Consider the following 17799-nt stretch of genomic DNA (forward strand, 5'->3'; position numbering starts at 1 on the left):
TGTTTTGCCATGATACTTTTCCAACAAATATCTAAAGTGTCTCATTACTACCCATTGCATTAAGAGTTGTATTACAGTATATTAAGTAGACCTCTGACTGCGACAGAGGCCTCCTCAAACAAATTCAGATCCACCCCAAATAAACTATTTCACAGTCATTTCCAGCATCTAAAACCGAAAACAAGAAAATATGCTAACTGCTGTTACATCTCAAATCACCTTTCCAGCACTGCAGGATTTTATGCTTTGAATGACCAATGTCAGTTCTTGTGCTATGTTTTATATGCGGTCAGCAAGAGACAATCCCTTTGATAATGAGGCAGTAGTAGATTCAATTAAAATGGCAAACAATATTTCATTTTCTCTACTACTTCATGGAGAGCATTCATTCCAGTAAAGAGAGGCCCAAAGGTCATAACAAAATTACGGGTTCTTTTTTCAAACAGTTACATTGATAAATCTGTGATCTAAATTTAAACTAGTTCTTATCTGCTGTTTGGACTGGTTGTGTTATCACAGTTAGTGATATACAACGACAAAGACTGAAGTACAATAGAATCAAAGGTACTCCAGGTCAAGGACAATAGAGTGAAAAAAAACAAACAAAAAAAAACAGCCACAGCCTCTTCTTCCTAGGAGATTTAAAAAATCCTGAAAAGAAAATTCACAGGAATAATGATTCCAAATGTGATCTGAAGAAAATCATAGGAAAATTAGCAGTGTATTTTATAATGAATTCATTTAAACAGCTCAGGTGATATGGTTGGTTTGCTGCTCCTGAATTGTAATTTATCAGAAATTGCTTCTGATGTTTACAGGAAACATAAAGAAGTAGTTCACTGTAAATAAGATGCTGCTGCATGAAAAGTGTCCCTTCTAGCGAATTAAATAACTTTGTGAAGAGACATCGTGCATATACTTATTCCACCTAAAGCTTTGATGTCTTCTTAGCGCAGTTTACGAGTGGGAAACAAATATAGTATGTGAATATTTTATCCCTCTCTGAAGACCCTCACTTTAATCTAGTTTATAAAAATCAAAAGAGCATTGTGTTTTGCTGCTGTACTCACCATCCTTAAAATCACACACCTCGTCGTTCTAGATTCAGGACTCTCTTTTCTTACGAGATGGCTGCAGTCAAAGCTAAATGACGACGCATGAGTAGAAATGGTACAACTTGATTCCCCTTTCCATGCCCGCTCCTTAATTTCTGTACCAATGCTAAAATGCTGAGTGTAGCAGATAAAAAGCTGCTGGTGAACTGGGGAAACATGCCATGTATAGAATCCTCAGGCACAATATGCACCATCATTCAAGAGCCACCTTTTCAGCAGGCTGATTTGTTTCATAGGAGGGTTGCTTTCAAAGTAGAAATAAATCTGAAAATCTATATATGACTGTCTCCAATTGATTAGACAAATCTTGCATAGCCAAAGTTCCATAAGAAGGAGTTGTAGTGCATAGATTCCTTAAAGCATCTTAAAATTAAGGAGAGGATATTTCCCTGAGCTATTATTTTCTCAGGGTGCTTAAAGGGGGTTATGTAAACATAATTCAGTTGGATCGAATGATATAATCTTAAATTTACATGATTGGTAATGCTTACTTCACTGGTGATCAATTCTGGAAGTGCAGGGAAGAGTGCTGAAATGCATAGCCTTGGTGTGAAGTACATTAATTCTTTCTAACAGGTTTATAACTCTATCATTTATTTGTTTAGCAGGATTTCATGTTACATCCCTTATAATGACAAACCGAACAAAGTAGGTCTGTTTATTTAGCCGATTTACAATCAAACTGACTTAGTATTTGCTTCTATTATTAGCAACACTCTTGCCTTAAATGTAAAAAAGCTTCAAACCCTGCAAATCTACAATTCACTTTTATACCAGTGTCTCCCAATTTTTTTTTCTAGGCAATGGTACCAGTTCATCAGATTAAGACCTTGGCTGTACCAGATGGTGGTGGCAACTATTTATTTGCCAGAGTGAAATTCGCTGCGGGGCACAGGACAAGCACAAGGTCTGTGCACCACTTAAATCCCAATTGAGTTGAGGCCTCAAAATATGGATTTTGTGACTGCTGGTCAAGGTTCCTCCACACTAGATCAAGGCACTTAAGTAAGTGCATAAATCCATCCCTCTTCAGGACAGCACTTAAGCATGTGTTTAACATTAAGCATTGCTTAAATATCATTGTGGGATTTAAGCACTTGCTTAAAGTTAGGTATGTACTTAAGTGCTGGACACTTTTCTGACTTGAGGCCTTCATGACAACTCCCTGGGCTCTGGTGGGGGGCTGCCAGTGACCGCCCTTTCTCTTGTGCACCTTCTAACCCAGACACTGTTGTGTGGCTGGAATTTAGAGCTCCACTGTAATATAAAGAGTCTATGCACTATATAAGCCATATTTGGAGGATTTACGTGGCACATGGACCTTGTGCTTCCCCTTTTCATGGGGTGAATTTCAACCTTTCATTCATATAAATGTCTAATCTATACTAAGCTTTTGGCTTTGGTTATATTTAGTGACGAGTTCCACAGAACATCCTGACTTTTAAACATTTTATAAAATTTAATTTTTGTATAGCAAAACATAATACCCCTCCCTCCCCCCACACTACTGTCAAAGTTACCATACAGAAGATAAAACTATCAATCATATTAGCTTTTCCGCACGAAACAAAATACAAATGAAATAAAAGGCAATACAAATAGAGAAGAGACAAACAGAGGGAAAGGGGGAAAAAGAGCAGGAAGAAGAAAAGGAAGAGGGAGGAGAGAGGGCACCAGAAGAAAGTCATAATCCAGCCCACCAATTTATCCACCATTTCTACAAAGTCTGTTCCCTTATCATTTTTACTGCAGAAGGAGATCGTTGCCATGCATGCCAGCACAGCTATATCTGTATAGTATTCTTCTATCATTGGACTGGATGTTGATCTCCAATACTGAAGAATAAATCTTTTAGCTGCTATCAGGGCTCTGCACAGCCAGAACTTTTTGGAATAATCAAGATTCCACATGGTACCTTGTAACCCCAAAACAGCATGTTATCCTTTAAGCACAATTAAGCTTACTATTGACCTTCTTCCAGAATCAGATTATATTGAGCCAATTCCAAAGCATATGAACCAAATTGGCATCCGTTTCCTGACAACGCCAGCACGTATAGCTACTGGTAGCGCCAGATTAGGGTGACCAGATGTCCCAATTTTATAGGGACACTCCTGATTTTTGGGTCTTTTTCTTATATAGGCTCCTATTACTCCCCCATCTCCTCGATTTTTCACACTTGCTGTCTGGTCACCCTACTCCAGGTTTAAGTCATTTATATTGGGTCCAGTGATTTGTTTTAAAAATAATGACAATGTTTGAACTCTTCAAGTCTGTTAACAACCTTGTTCTTATTCTCACTTACACTAAAGCTGCTCTATGCCTCACTGACACGATAAAGGCACTTAAAGTGAGTGTACATATAATTTAGGTCCACTGTAAGGTCTCTTTACAGCACCACAGCAGTGGAAAGCAGGCTCAGAGTGAACGAGAATCAGGACATTTATCGCTACTTTAACAAAGCTGAGTACTTTTTTATTTGGCTGCGAATTCCCTTCAGACGAATCTGTTTCTGGACAACATAGGTCTATTTTTCTTGCACTTTTTTGGCATTGCTAAGGGACATTTGCAGGAAACAGAATATTCATCAAGTAGGAGCTTCCTAGATTCCTGCTGCTTATTCCTCAGCTAAAGTCGTAGTTCGAGAGGTTGTGTACTCCAGTGGGGAAGTCATGGAAGTAGAATTCAGGAGACCTGGATACTATGCCTGATTCTGCCAGTGACCTGTGGTGTGTCTTTGGGCAAGTCACTTCATCTCTCTGTTTGCCCCTCCACCCTTTGCCCATCTTGCTTATTTAGATTGTAAGGTCTTCAGGGCAGGTGTTATTTCTCACTATGTGTCTATAAGGCGCCTAGCACAATAGGCTCGTGTTTTCAGCCTGCCTGGAGCAGTGAGCTCAGTATCAGTCTTTAAATGGTTTATTACCAAACAAACTTAGTTCTGGTGTACACTGGGGGTGAGGGAGGGGGAGGATTGATCTAAGTTACGCAACTTCAGCTACGTGAATAACGTAGCTGAAGTTGATGTACTTAGATCGACTTACTGCGGTGTCTTCACTACTGTGAGTCAACTGCTGCTGCTCCCCCGACGACTCCGCCTGCACCTCTCACCGAGCTGGAGTACAGGAGTTGACGGGAGAGCGGTTGGGGAGCGATTTATTGCGTTTAGACTACACACGATGAATCAATCCCCACTGGATCGATCGCTGATCACCGATCCGACTGGTAGTGAAGACATACCCTTAGACTCTGCACCTTTAAACTAGTAAACAAACACAAAATGTCACAGCGCTTTAAACAAAGTCCCTTTGAACTGGCCCCAGGGTTCTGCTCCTATCCCAGCTTCACCCAGCACTCCCATGGAGGTGAACCAGGCAAGCCTTCTTTACTAGCCTGCTGGCTTCTGATTGGTTATTGCCTCTATCCAGTCCTTCTAGGCTCCTGGAGGACTAAGTCATTTTGGTGCCCAAGGCGGAGTGGGGTTTTCCTAGGTGGAGGGCAAAGAAGGTCTGACAGACCCCATCAATGTGTTTCTAAGAGCTAATGTTACAATTAATAATAGTTCTTTTAGAAGCATCATAATTGGTTGCTATGATGATGGCCATGATATTATAGAAGTTTAGGACTTCAAGTGAAGAGTAAATAGCTGGCGATGAACGCAAAAGTGAAACTGCTCCTGTTTTCATGGAAAATGCTCCTTAAAATTAAAAAAAAAAAAGAGAGATTAGAGGATAATCCCTACACACCCTAAACTCTGAAATACATCATCAGAAAAATTTCTAGGGAAAATTTTGCTCTCCTATTTATACCTGCTCAGCCTCACTGAAGCAGATAGGTGTGCATGAACAATGTAATTGATAGCAGAATTCAACTCAATGTTTTCCAAAATGCTCAGCCGTTCTTTTCTGATAGGTTTTGTTAAAGAGAAATGGAAATACTCATGATTGCACCTATAAGGAGAGGTTTTATCCCAGTAGATATGACACTAGCATACAAGCTACACACACTTCTATAAGGGTAGGTGTAATCCTTCTGCCAAGTGGCTAACAGTAGCTAAAAGGGTTGGGTTCACTATATCTATGATTCCTTTTGACAAATAAGTAACCCAGCTCAAGCACCTATCCAGAAACTGGGAAAAACAAAATGCATCCTTCCTTGGTGCCCTTAGGAGGTAGAACGCCCCCATTTACAGGTGCTCCAAGACTGTGTACAAACAAAGAAGCATTCATGGGGGGGTGCGGGGAGAACAGAGTCATACATTTAGGAAAACCCAGAAGTAGACTATATTTGCAAATAAAGAGCAAAATATTTCCCCTCTTCTGGTAACTTTGGTAATAATCTGTCTAACTCCCTTCCCTTCCACCAGTAAGAATATCCACAGGTGATAGTATCTTGACAGAAAGTTTAAAAGTATCAGATTGGATGAATGTGGATAGAAAGCTGACTAAAATCATCGGGCGGCAACGGGTGGGACAATAGGCTCCGACTCCAATTGGCAACCCAGTATCAACCAGAGTGCCCAGGGTGTCCGGGCTGGTTGTCAACACTCATTAAGGGTACTAGATGATGGATGGATTGTACCCTCAGCAAGTTCGCAGATGCCATTAAGCTGGGAGAGGAGAAACACGTAGGGTAGGAAATAGGTCCAACAGATGACCTAGACAAATGGAGAATGGCCAAAAGAAAATCTGATGAGTCAAGCAAAGGACAATGCAGATCTGCACTAGAGAAGAACCCCATGCACTGCGAACAGCTGGAACTGACTGGCTAAGCAAGCAGTGTAATGAGAGTGATGAGAAGCCCATAGAGTCAGCAGTGTGCCCATTGGTGCCTAAGATGGCTAAGGGCAATTGGCCTGCATTAGTAGGAGCATTGCCAGCAGATTGAGGAAAGTGATTATTCCCCTCTATTCGGCACTGGTGAGGCCACATCTGGAATATTGCATCCAGTTTTGGTCCCTCCACTACAGAAAGGATGTTGACAAATTGGAGAGAGTCCAGCAGAGGGCAACAAAAATGATTAGGGGGCTGGGACACATGATTATGAGGAGAGGCTGAGGGAACTGGGCTTATTTAGTCTGCAGAAGAGAAGAGTGAGGGGAGATTTGATTGCAGCCTTCAACTACCTGAAGAGAGGTTCCAAAGAGGCTGGAGCTCTGCTGTTCTCAGTGGTGGCTGATGACAGAACAAGGAGCAATGGTCTCAAGTTACAGTGGGGGAGGTGTAATTTGGATATTAGGAAAAACTATTTCACTAGGAGAGTGGTGAAGCACTGGAATGGGTTACCTAGGGAGGTGGTGGAATCTCCATCCATAGAAGTTTTTAAGGCCTGGCTTGACAAAGCCGTGGCTGGGATGATTTAGTTGGGGTTGGTCCTTCTTTGAGCAGGGGGGGTTGGATTAGATGACCTCCTGAGGTCTCTTCCAACCCTATTCTTCTATGAGTCTATGATAGTCCCTTGACAGCACCACCTTACCCATCCACCAAAACCCACTCAGGGTTTGGATCAGCAAGTAGCAGCATCCAAGTATCCCTGTGGAGGTCTGTCTCCAGTCTGAAGGGAAATGCTTGCTTAGTCCCATGCAGAAGTACCACCATCTAACTCAGCACAGCAATTCAGCTTTATTAAGATGCTGTGGAGGTGAGACCTCACTTGAGTCCATTTAGCTCTGCTGCTGCCCTCTGGATCATCTCTTGCAGTTAAGTCCCTGTGGAAGGGGAACCAAGAGCACTTCATGCTCTTAAGTAGAATCCTACTTTTCTGCAAAGGCAGAGCTCTTTCCCTTCTCTGTGAGCCCATGACCAGCCATGTTCATGTCTAGTTATGGTGATTCCACAATTGTCACTAGAGGAATTGTGGGAATTGGGTAGCATATGCAAATAAATCTATGGCTACACTTTCCCCTTTTTTCCAAGGGACTTTTCCTTCTGTAAAAAGCAACAAAGAGTCCTGTGGCCCCTTATAGACTAACAGATGTATTGGAGCATGAGCTTTCATGAGTGAATACCTACTTTGTCAGACGCATGCATCCTACAAAGTGGGTATTCACCCATGAAAGCTCATGCTCCAATACGTCTGTTGGTCTATAAGGGGCCACAGGACTCTTTGTTGCTTTTTACAGATCCAGACTAACACGGCTACCCCTCTGACACTTTTCCCTCTGGAGCTTCAGGCCATAGGGATTATAAATGTATCACATTACTCATATGTGAGTGACTATGCAAATGAGAGGATATAATATCAGCATGGGAGGATGTTCTGCATGTTCTGCTTCCAGAAGCTTGAGCAGACCCAGGCTGTGCTGAATGCTCATGCAATTCATGAAAAAGCCATGTCCTGACAAACCTGGCTCCTGAGCGCTCCACCCATTTCATCCAGTAATGTGGAAATGTAGCTGCCTTTGGGTTAAACTCTGACAATCGCTTAACAGCATGCAAACAACCCTGTAAAGCAAATTAGGACAGACAGTAAAGACCACTGTGCTCGACAGAAAGTGTGGTTCTGTTGAACTGGATACTTTTCCACCTCATGCAGGTGTTATGAAGATAAGTCCCTCAGTGTCTGTGAGGTACTCAGATAATACAGCGATGGGTGCTAAATACATTCCTAGATAGAGACATGGAACATCAGGATGTGATATCTGACTAATGGATGTGTGAAATAAGCTAGTGATTTCAGCCCAGTTTGGGCTGGGCAAAAATTACCAGCCACTGAAGTCAACCCACAGGCCAGGGGTTGAATGAGCCATGAAAAACAAACTCCCTTTCCTCTTCTAGAGGTTGTACTACTGATGGCCAGGCTGTAACTGTTGTGTGGGCAGCCAGAAGACTCTCTAGTACTGCCTGGCTGGCCCCTCCTTCGGAACTGACATGTTTTTAAAAAAACCTATAAAGAAATGAGGGCATATTATATTGCATATTTAACAGTGACTGCATCTTGACATTCTTCACTAGGAGGTTTTCTTCAGAAGCAGGTGATGGCAAGAGAGCAGCCAGTCAAAAAGAAGTGTCATCTGCAGAGCAGAGAGAATACAAATGAGTCTACACTCACAGCTTTGTCACGTGATGCAGGAGTGGAAGATTTTGCTGTATCCCTGTTAGTAGATCCATATACATTGGGCTTGATTCTGATCTCACTTACTCAGATTTTACTTAGATGTAACTCCACTGAAGTTATTACTGATTTACTTCAATGTAAGCATGATAAGAATAAATTCCAAATGCAGACTGCACTTGCTTCCCAAATGACACATTAACCCGCTCATTAAAAATAAAGGAAAACAAAATAATTAAGATAATTAAAAAGTTACACATGCAATTTTTTTTAACCCCACCTGGCAGGCATCAGTCTCCTTCTTGAATTTTTCTGGCTCTGTAAGGCACTCTGATACCCTGGTGATGGACATGGCATGAGAACTGAATTAGAACAGCATAGATGAGTGTGCATCTTTGGATAGAAGCTTGTTGATTTATGCATTACAGTATGTAAGAAACAAAAAGAGAAATTGTAATTTGGTGGCACTGGAGGTGCTGTCCGGGGAAATACTGAAGATGTGGAAAATGAAAGAAGCTTTTGAATACTTGAAGGAGACTTAGCCTCATAAATGTTTGAAATTTAATTATTATCTTGAATCTTTTTTCCCTGAAAGTTGAAATTATTTTTCCATTAAAAACTGTTCTGTGTAGTTTTAGCTCCAATTTAAAAAGGCAGCACTCTATAGAGAATTGAGCTGTGGGCTGGGCACCTGAAGCTCCTGATTTCTAATCTCAGCTTCACCACTGATGTGCTGGACAAGACTCTCAGCTTTGTGTCTCAGTCTCCCCATCTGTAAAATGGGAATAAAAATCCTGATTTACCTACCTCACATAGGTGTAGTGAGCATTAGTTAGCCAGCATTTTCAATGTGCTTTGAAAATGTAAAATAAGCTGTGAGTGCTACATACTAAAAAAACAAAGTGACTCTAAAAAAATCACATTGGGGTTCTGTAATGATTCCCCTCAAAAGGCAAAAAATCCTTCTTCTAACTGCAAGTCTTGCAAATCAAGTGTTCTGGGATCTGAAGAATCAACCGGTTCTCTTTCTGCCACTTCTATCATCACCTGTCATAACACAGGCTGTACCATCATCAGCATTTAGCTAACAATTCTGCGTTTAGTAAAATAAGCTGATGTTAATGACTGGAAGATGCATACGGAACAGATATATTAAACCAATATGAGGCATTTTTATATAAACGCTTTGCTGATTAAAACTGCTCTTTAAATCATGTTTGCAGGGTTGTTGTAGCTGTGTTGGTTTAAAGATATGAGAAAGACTAGGTGGATGAGGTCATATCTTGCTGTGACACTCTCATACCTTTCCCAGACCCAAAGAGGAGCACCGTGGAGCTCAGAAGCTTGTCTATTTCACGTACAGAAGTTGGCCCAGTAAAAGATATTACCTCACCCATGGGTACTATGGGCTTGATTCTGCAAGATGTCGAGCACTCTGGCCCAGGTCCAGCAAAACATTTAAGGACGTGTTTAAGCATATGAGTCTGGTAGGTGCATGGCTATGGAAATTAGATGATGTAATGTTAATACAGAAATAACTATGCTATTTCCTGGGCTAGAATTCTGAACCTGCTCAGTGCCAACGAGGTATTTCCAGAAGCCTGAGGAGACTGAAGATGAGCTGAGCGCTCATGCCATTAATAAAAACGCTGTCTTCTCTCCAAGCAGCCTGACTCCTGAGTTCTTACTAAATATTACATAGCATCAGAAGTTGTACTGAATCAAGGATGGAGCAACTGCTTCCCCTATGGACCAGACAATACCAAGGTAAATTATAAGCACTCCGAAGAATGAGGAAAGAGAGCAATTGCTATGGTTGATATTGATGATCTTGCATAACCTTGTCCTTCTAAAATTAGGCCACTGGGTCAACGTCCCATTTCATGGCTTTGTAAATGATTTATAGTTACACAGAGAGCAAGTGTTGCCATTCCAACAGGGTGGTAAAGTGCATTTGGCCATCATGTCTTTCCAGGACCTCATTTTTCCACACAAGGCACTTCCTTCACTAATGGAGCCAAGTTTACTGGCATGAGATGTTATCAATTTTGCAATTAAAATGCTCTAAGGAGCTTTTAGATGGGGCCTTATTGGATTCTCTGATGGGGTCGGAGAGGAGAAACCAGGCTGGAGAGTAGAGAGGAAATGAGCTCATTAGCAGACATAGAATGCTTACTTTACTAGACTACCTACTTTCCTGGGGTGGGGGGTCTTCTGAAGGCAGAGAGAAAGCTGCAGAAGGGGAGAAAAAGGAATGAATGAAGAGCTGTTATCCCTGAAGTACTCTAGTTACCTGTGCTAGGATCCTGCCACATTCTGGCTCAACTGTGGTATAGCTGAGTATATAAGTATAATCAAAACCTCCTCTAAGCAGAGTTGCTTCCACAGCCGGCAAAAAGACTTCCATGCCAGTTTAATGGGGAGAGTTTAATACTTGTAAATGCACTTCATGTTGTGATAGATTTTGCTCTGTTTCTAAATGGCCTGGTATAACAAATCATGTCTTCTGGCCCTGTGAAGAGCTCTTTCCTCCCCGCCCCCTGCCACAGAAGGACCCAAAAGAGCTTTATGGCTAAATTCTCCAGTCTTAACTCAGGATGGATTGGTCCTACACTTGCTGCAGTCTACAGTAGCAACGAAACTGTTTTCAGTGCCACCGCAGGAGGAAGCTTTGCTGAAAACAATTCTCAGACAGCAACAGTTCATTTCCTGCTGTGGAGGAGGCTTCACATAGCCCTGCAACATACCATGCTGAACTAAATAAGCATTAACCAAAATTTAACAAAGTAAATGTTACTCTAATGGAGACAAGACTAGTTAAAAGGCTGATTCTAATGAGAGACCAGAAAGAAAATCTATAGCAAGAGGAGCTAAAACCTGTCTTGTTAGGATTATATGATTAGAAGTTTGCTATTTTGGGTATCACTAATCTGAAAAAGTAAGCGGCGTTGGCAGAAAATTAGTCATTGTGGGAGGAGAATTTGGGGAGTATTTTAGTTTTGATTTCTGCCTCGAAAATTAGTAATTAGTTAAACAACAACCAAGAACATTTAAGCAGTCTATGCTTTATTTCGTCTAAGTTACAGATATAGTGGCCTGAAACTGGTGAATTTTTTTTCAAAAGAATTCCTGTGGAGTATGTCACCCGGACATTTCATATGAATCCTAACTCCTTGAAATTTTGATCTATTATGAAATTCTAGGGGAGACTGAAAATTGTTCACAGTAATGCATGTGAAAGACACATGGCTGGTAGCTAGGAGGTCTTGATTTCTTTCTCCAGATATGACTGGCCTAAACAAGACTTAGCACTTATGCAGCTCTTTACAAACATGGATACATTATATAGAAAGTAAATTACATTTTCCTGACTTTTCAGACAGGAAAACCGAGGCTCAGAGCAGTTAAATGATATGCCCAAGGTCACATACCAAGTCAGTGTCAGAAGCAGGGTAAGGACTCAGATAGCCTGACACCCTGCCCTATGCTTAATCCACCAAATCATGCCGGCTCCGAGCCAAGTTACTTAACTTTTCTGTGCCATAGCCTGGTCATCTGTAAAACTGGGGCAGTAGTAGTTCAAGCAAAATCCAAAAATAAACAGGGTTTAAGTTTTCAGCAGCCATACGTAGCTAGGTAGGTAAATGTTAGTATCCTCATTATCCATCCCCACAAAGGGGAAAGGTAATACTATGTGGAGTCCTGTCCCACTCCCCACCCCCCATTGGAGTCAATGACAAAGTTGTGATCTAGTTGGTTAGACATGAGGCAAAGTCAAGTAACCTGGATTCCAAAGCTGGTCCTCCCGACACTGTCTTGCTATGTAACCTTGGGCAAGTCTCTTGACTTCAAGAAGAGTTGGTGGGTGCATCTCGAGCTGTACCTTTAACATCTGAAAAACAAAAGGACCAGAATATACATGAAGGTCCCAGTCCTGCAAGGTGCTGAACACCACCAGATCTGAGCATCCTCAGCCCCGGTTGTATGTATTAAGGTTTGAGGGTATTTAACGCTATGCAGGATCTGGTCCCAAAGGGACATTACAGAACAGCAGAGCAAAGATATGAAAATAATACTGGAAAGTTCCAAGAGACGCAGATCCAAAAGCCCCTGGTTGGATTTGCAATCTGAATCTTGCAATTTGCCCTTCTCTGTAGAATAGTCTGAAGCAAATCCTCAGATTTACACTCAGAGAGATTACAACCACACTGTACAACAAGAGATAAGAATCTTAATGGAGGTCTGGAAGCCAGGCTGTAAATCATGCCATGAGGACTTCCTCATGAAATTTCCATTATCATGTGGTTCTAATACTGGAAGGGGAGCCTTTCTGGTCATGTTTTAGAATTTCTCCTTTCCAGCTGGCACCAGAGTGCGGGGGTGGGGGATTTTTTTTCTTTAAGTTCACCCAGGGTTTTTGAACCTCCAAAAAAGGCTTGAATTCATTTTTGCCTAAACGCTTACAGTATTTGATTTGATCAAATTTAAACCAGTCCTTATCAAAATAAGAAGTATTAGTGGCTGCAGAGCAGGTAAAACTCTGACTAAACAACAGCCAATCAACTCCTAAAGTCTTTACTCAGGCAAAATGCCTGTTGAAGTCAGTGGCCTGATTCTTGTTTACACTGAGCCCTTTTACACTATTTTAGCTGTGTAAAAAGGCCATAAAGTGGGCGTGAATGTAATTGACTCACACTTTAAAGCCCCTTCATATTACTAGAACAGTGTCAAGAGGACTCAGAAGAGCAGGCCCAATAGAGATTTTGTCTGAGTCAAAAGTGAATAAGGACTAGAATGAATATGAAGATTTAAGGTTTACCCCGGTGATAAGAAATGAATAACACCTAGTAAGATCCGATGCTAGAAATGAAGGGTAGGTTGCTTACTTACTTCAGCAAACTGTAAGAATAGGTAGAACTTTGGAAAGGCTGTTAAAGCATCACTTGCAAACAGACCTTTTAAAATAGTTCCTAGTAATAGGATTAAAGGTCAGCAAGCCAGAGCAAAAAGGCTAGACGAGATAACAGGAAACATGCAAAAAGAAGATGAACAGAAGATGTAGAGAAAACCTAAGCTAACAAGAGAGTACTTAGCAAGCAAAAAGGGCCTAGGTGTCTGAGTTCAGCACAGGAAGTCAGGGACTCCTGGGTTCTCCCCACCTGGCTCAGATACTGATTCCCTCTGTTCATGGAGAGAAGTCACTTAATCTCTCGCCTTCTGCATTCCCATTTGTAAAATGGTTGTAATATAGATACAGCCATACTGCGAGTGGCACTGTGGGGATGAAGGAGTTATTGTTTGTAAAGCATATTGAAGATGGCAAATATGAGAGATGAGCCTGGATCCTCTGAAGCTTGGGAAAATCCAGAGCCATGCGGGGCTGCTGCATTTGATCCTGAGAAATGCAGAGCCCCTTCAGCTCCCATGAAGCCAATGGGAACTGAAAGTGCTCAGTACCATGAAGGAAAAAAAAAAAAAAGCGGACTTTTAACTCTCTCACAGGCTGAACTATGACCCCAGATCCCACCAAGCCCAAACTTTTGGGAAGTTTATTATAGAGAATCTAGATCTCAGTGACATGAATCAGGAGTCAAACCAAAACAACAGTGGGAAGAAAATCAACATGATATACAAATCCATAATCCTGTTTTAATGAGTAATCAGAAAAATGCATGAGATACAAGTGAGATTCCCCCCTCCCCGTATGCACTGGATATAGAAATGCTGCATGCTGGGAGGGTAAAAAAGGTCTATTCGACTGCTTCAGGGAACGTCGTAAATGAAACATTTCAGGCTCAGTCCCAGGTTCAGTATGTTCTGGGAACGTTGGAGAGGCAGCAGGCTCAAGTACTGTATAGGGACTGGTGTGACTCAAGGTTCAAAACAGAATAGACGCCTGGTGGTTCAGTTTAGAAGGGAAGGAATCTTCATCTGTTACTTCTAGGCCAACATCAGGTGGTGAAAATCCAGTACCTCATGAAGGAAAAGGCGTGGAGGACTCCAGGGTTCCAAACAGAAACAAAAGTTTCCAGATCCCAGCTAAGATCAGCTTCTTCTTTAGCAGGTGGGATGTGAAATAGGTCCACTTAGCCAGTTTTCCCTTTCATCTAGGCCTCCAGGTGAGATACAGTCCATTGTAGATCTGCGAGGCTGTGTTCTGTAGTGTTAAAATTTTAGCCACAGGTAATGAACCTGAGTAATCAGTATGAATGTATCATATCTGAAATATAGATATGGTTTGCTGCATCTGGCTTGTTGGCAACTTAGGTTATGAAGGTGGCCAAGTGAGATCTCCATTGCAGAATTCTGCCTACCTTCAAGTACAAGAACTATTGTCACACTGGCCATATCAATGAAAGGAAAGTACTGTGTTGTTACAGGGTAATTATCTGATTTTTTTCCCCTATAGAGCAATGAAGACAGGAAACTGCTAATTATATGGTTGGTAACTTGAAATATAATTACCAGCTAAGCAGTAGGAACATGTAATAATAATATTTTATACTTACAGAGCACCTTTTGCCCCAAAGCACTTGACAAACATCATATGCAGGACGCTGTCAAAATGCAGCAAACATTAGAAACAGCAAAATTCCTTCCTGACCCCTGCAGTGAATAGCCTTGGAGTATTGAGATTATTACCCTTACCTCCTTTTGCAGAAACACAGATGTTACTGGTTATAAATTTATCCCGTCTTATTAAAATTTCAGACACAATTTTTGACTCTTCTGTACCTGTGAGTACCATATGCTTGCTATCGGCCAGTTAAGACACCTGGACCCACATCCTCAAAGATATTTCAGCTCCTAATTTCCACTGAAATCAGTGGAGGTTAGACTTGGAATATCTTACAGGATCTGGGCCCTAGAATGAGTTGAGTTGAAGGGCGGGTGTACCTCCAGGTGGCAGTGGCTGGAGACATAGGACTTCCAGCTGAGCTGTAGGTATACACAAAGCAGTGGACCTTTTTACACCTTTAGAAAGGGTTGTAAGGAGCTATCCACCCAGAGAATCTCTGCAGGAACCCCACTCTGCCATGCCACCTCTGGTCTTTCAGGGTAGCCCCATGGTGCTGTACAATCCAGTGCACCCCCTTGTGCTGGCACTGGGGCAAACATAGACTTAGACTTCAAAGTCAAAAGGGACCATCGTGATCATCTAGTCTGACCTCCTGCACATTGCAGGCCACAGAACCTCACCCACCCACTCCTGTAATAGACCCCTAACCTCTGCCTGAGTTACTGAAGTCCTCAAATCATGGTTTAAAGACCTCAAGTTACAGACAATTCACCATTCACACTAGTTAAACCTGCAAGTGACCTGTGCCTTCCTGCAGAGGAAGGCGAAAAACCAACAAGGTCTCTGCCAATCTGACCCAGGGAAAATTTCTTCCCGGCCCCACATATGAAAATCAGTTTAGATACTGAGCATGTGGGCAAGACCCATCAGCCAGACACCTGGGAAAGAATTCTCTGTAGTGACTCAGAGTCCTCCCCATCTAGTGTCCCATCAATGGTCATTGGGGATATTTGCTACTGGCAGTTGCTTATGGGCCACATGCCATTGTGGGCAGTCCCATCATACCATCCCCTCCATAAACTTATCAAGCTCAGTCTTGAAGGCAGTCAGGTTTTTTGCCTCCACGGCTCCCCTTGGAAGGCTGTTCCAGAACTTCCCTTCTCTGATGATTAGAAGAAATCTTCACCTAAATTCAAGACCAACTTTGTCGATGGCCAGTTTATATCCTTTTGTTCTTGTATCCACATTGGCACTTAATTTAAATAACTCATCTCCCTCCCTGGTATTTACCCCGCTGATGTATTTAGAGAGAGCAGTCCATACGCCTGAGTGATGTAGTTATACTGACCAAACTGCTGGTGTAAACTGCTCTGTCAGTGAGAGAGCTTCTCTTCAACATAGCTACCACCTCTCCGGGAGGTGGATGAACTACTCCGATGGGAGAGTTCTCCCCTGTTGGCTTGGAGCGTCTTCATCAGAAGTGCCACAGCGGCGCAGTGGCGCTGCTGTAAATTATGTAGTGTAGACATAATCTCAGGGATTTTTTTGTTCTACCCACCCCCTCCCCATACACAAAAAAATACTCAGTCAAAGCTCCTGGGTGGGTTCACACACTTCTTTTGTTTTAGGTAGGGTTTATACTTACAATTAAGTGTGAATTCACCCTTCAAGTAACATATCGGTCTCAATCCCAAGGTTTCACTCAGCTCATAACAAGATGCTGTTGATGCAGAGTAACAAGAAACTGGCATTGGTTCAGCACCAGCTGTTTTCTTTTTCTTTTTAATTTACTGTTGTGGAAGTAGAGCAAGAACTGACAGGGATTTGAAGGGGATTTCAATTCAAACAGTCCCTTCTGTCAGCAAGACACTGCTCATAATAATTGTGTGTCTTAAGTCTGGCCCTTCCCTACTAATTTTATCAGTAACTATTTCAGCTAAGGGTGTGATTCTCCCTCCTCCCCACTGAATACTTATACTAGCAGAAGCCTTAGGGTACATCCACACTACTAGCCACATCAGTGAGTAGCAATTGATCTATCAGGGATCGATATATCGCATCTCCTCTAGACGCAATGTATCAATCCCCGAACGCGCTCCCGTCGACTCCGGAACTCCACCAGGGAGAGAGGTGAAAGCGGAGTTGATGGGGGAGCCGCGGCAGTCGATCCCGCGCCATGAGGATGGGAGGTAAATCAAAATAAGATAAGTTGACTTCAGCTGCGCTATTCTCATAGCTGAAGTTGCGTATCTTACATCGACTTCCCCCTCCAGCGTAGACCAGGCCAAAGTGTGGGTGCAGTTATAAAACTGACTTCTACCAGAATAGCAACTCCCCTTCCTGTACAGGAATGGCTATACTGGTATAAAGCCCCTTTATGCCGATGTAACTGTGCCAATGCTAGAGTAGTGTGGGCAAGCCTTATGTAGTGTTTTACTCCGCTAGGCGTAAGGCAGCTGGGGGATTAATTGGCTTTCTGGCTTTATACTAAATGTTAGGGCGTTTTATATTTAATCTACCAAAAACCGACACACGTCCTTGAAGGTTTCTCTCTGAATTACTTAGAGTAATAGATTCATAGGGTGAAGTTCTGCACCCCCTTAAATCATTTGGAGCTTTGCCATTGACTTCAATGGGGCCAGGATTTCACCCATAGATTTTAAATTCAGAGGGGACCACTAAGATTCTCTGCTCTGATCTGCAAATTTAACTCAGTAATCCCTGCCTCAAACCCAATGCCTTGGAGTGGAACTTGAGCATGTTGTAAGAGCTATTGTGCTGGTTGGGTCTGAATCTTTGGCACATCCCCAGGCTGTAGCTAAAGAGTGCGGGAAGGAAGGACCCTGACTAGGAAATACCTCTCAGTGGAAGTTTGGAGTGTGGGTGTTGTCAGTATACATTGCTTCCCAGTAGCGGTGCCACCATGTGGTCATGTCTGGGGATTTGAAGAGAACTTCTATTTCAGGAAGTGCTTGATGAGAGACAACACTATCTGTGGAGGAAAGAATGGCCATGTCTACACTACGGGATAATATCGAATTAGCTAAAATCGGTTTTATAAAACTGATATTATAAATTCGATTTCATGCGGCCACACTAGGCACAGTAATT

General features: G+C 42.2%; 1 long non-coding RNA gene across 3 annotated transcripts in view; it reads left to right on the forward strand.

Annotated features, from left to right (window-relative positions):
* The window catches only part of LOC116828913 (uncharacterized), a 72134-nt gene that overhangs the window by 15538 nt on the left and 38797 nt on the right, over positions 1 to 17799 (forward strand). For 2 of the 3 annotated variants that reach the window (XR_012655413.1, XR_012655414.1), the window contains exon 3: positions 9481 to 9935. This is a non-coding gene — a long non-coding RNA (uncharacterized LOC116828913). The remainder of the gene's footprint in view (positions 1 to 9480; positions 9936 to 17799) is intronic. The other variant, XR_004374632.2, reaches the window with a different exon arrangement.

The sequence above is a fragment of the Chelonoidis abingdonii genome, chromosome 3 (genome assembly GCF_003597395.2).
Source record: "Chelonoidis abingdonii isolate Lonesome George chromosome 3, CheloAbing_2.0, whole genome shotgun sequence".
NCBI classification, from domain to species: domain Eukaryota; kingdom Metazoa; phylum Chordata; order Testudines; family Testudinidae; genus Chelonoidis; species Chelonoidis abingdonii.